The sequence below is a fragment of the Bison bison genome, unplaced genomic scaffold (assembly GCF_000754665.1).
Source record: "Bison bison bison isolate TAMUID 2011002044 unplaced genomic scaffold, Bison_UMD1.0 scf7180017864390, whole genome shotgun sequence".
NCBI lineage: Eukaryota > Metazoa > Chordata > Mammalia > Artiodactyla > Bovidae > Bison > Bison bison.
Genome location: NW_011494962.1, coordinates 1 through 1819, shown reverse-complemented (window position 1 = coordinate 1819; position 1819 = coordinate 1).

The following is a 1819-nucleotide window of genomic DNA, read 5'->3' as shown; positions in this document are numbered from 1 at the left end:
AAGACTGCTTTTTTACTATACCTTTGCACCCTAAAGATAGAAAACATTTTGCCTTTTCAGTTCCTTCTATAAATCACATCGCTCCTGTTAAAAGATTTCAATGGAAGGTGCTACCTCAAGGAATGATGAACTCCCCTACCATTTGCCAATATCTCATATCTGTTTTATTACAACCCATTAGAGATAAGTATACTACTGTGTTTATAATTCATTATATGGATGATATACTTCTCTCTATGGAATCTGAACTCTGTTTACAACAGTTATGTAATGAAGTTACTACTACTCTTCAAAATCATGGCCTGCTTGTTGTGCCAGATAAAATTCAATGGAGAGCACCCTTTAATTATTTAGGACATGTTATGGAAGAATCTAAAATCAAACCTCAAAAAACTCAAATTTCTGTGCAATCTCGACACACGCTGAATGATTTTCAAAAATTACTAGGAGATATTAATTGGCTGTGGCCATCTGTCAGCATCCCCACCTATGCCTTACAAAATCTATTTAAAATTTTAGAGGGATCCCCTGACCCTCATAGCCCTAGGCAGCTAACAAAAGAGGCCAAAGAAGAACTGGCCTTAATGGAGAAACACATTCAACAATCTTTTTCAACTCGGCTAGATTATGATCAACCAATTTCTTTATATATATACCCCACTGAACATTCGCCCACTGCAATTATAGCTCAGCATAGCACAATAGAATGGGTATATTTACAGACTAAACAGTCTAAAAAAATTGTATCGTATCTTGAGAAAATAGGGCACTTAATTGTGTCAGGAAGAAGCCGTGTACAAACTTTAACTGGATTTGATCCATATGCAATATACGTCCCCTTGACAAAAAAGGAATTGCAAATTGCCTTACAGTATAACCTGACCATGCAAATGGCATTAAGTGATTTTCAAAATGTTATCTTATTTCATTTGCCGAAAGGAAAATTATGGGACTTTCTACAATGTACTAAATTCATTGTAACTAATATCATTGCATCCCAGCCTATCACCAATGCACCCACCTATTTCATTGATGGCAACAAGAAAGGCATAGCAGGGATTGTCGGCCCTGATATCAAAGAGAAATTACCCACTACCTGTTCTTCAGTACAAAGAGTTGAACTGTCTGCTTTATATGCTCTTTTGTTGCTTCAACCATTATCCTTCAACGTATATACTGATTCCAAATACCTTGCTTCTCTTTTTCCTGATTACCGCCTTTTTATACAACCTAGATGAAGAATTATATACTCTCTTTTCACAGACTCAAGCTTTAATTCACTCACGTACGGAACCCTTCTTTATTGCACATATACGTGCTCATTCAGGTTTACCTGGCCCTCTGGTCGCAGGAAATGATGCTGTTGACAGGCTCATAGCTCCCATTTTTACATCTGCCAGTGACGAACATGCTAATATTCATACCAATGCTAACAGATTGCCCTCTAAATACCATATTCCTCTCCCTGAAGCACGGCATATTATTAAAACCTGTGATGTCTGTGCCCCTCTGCACTTACAAACTACGATTTCAGGAATTAATCCCCGGGGCAACAGCCTAACTCCCTTTGGCAATTTGATTTCACTCACTGCTCCTTAAGAAAGTTTTCTTTACTTTTTGTCTCAGTTGATACATTTTCAGGCTTTATCTGGGCAGTGCCTGTCTCTTCAGAATCCAGCAAACACGCCATTTCCACACTCTTACTCACCTTCCCTGTTATGGGGATTCCTTCTGTCTTGAAAACAGACAATGGACCTGCATTCACCTCGCCTTCGTTTCATTCATTTTTATCAGAATGAAACATCACACACATTACAGG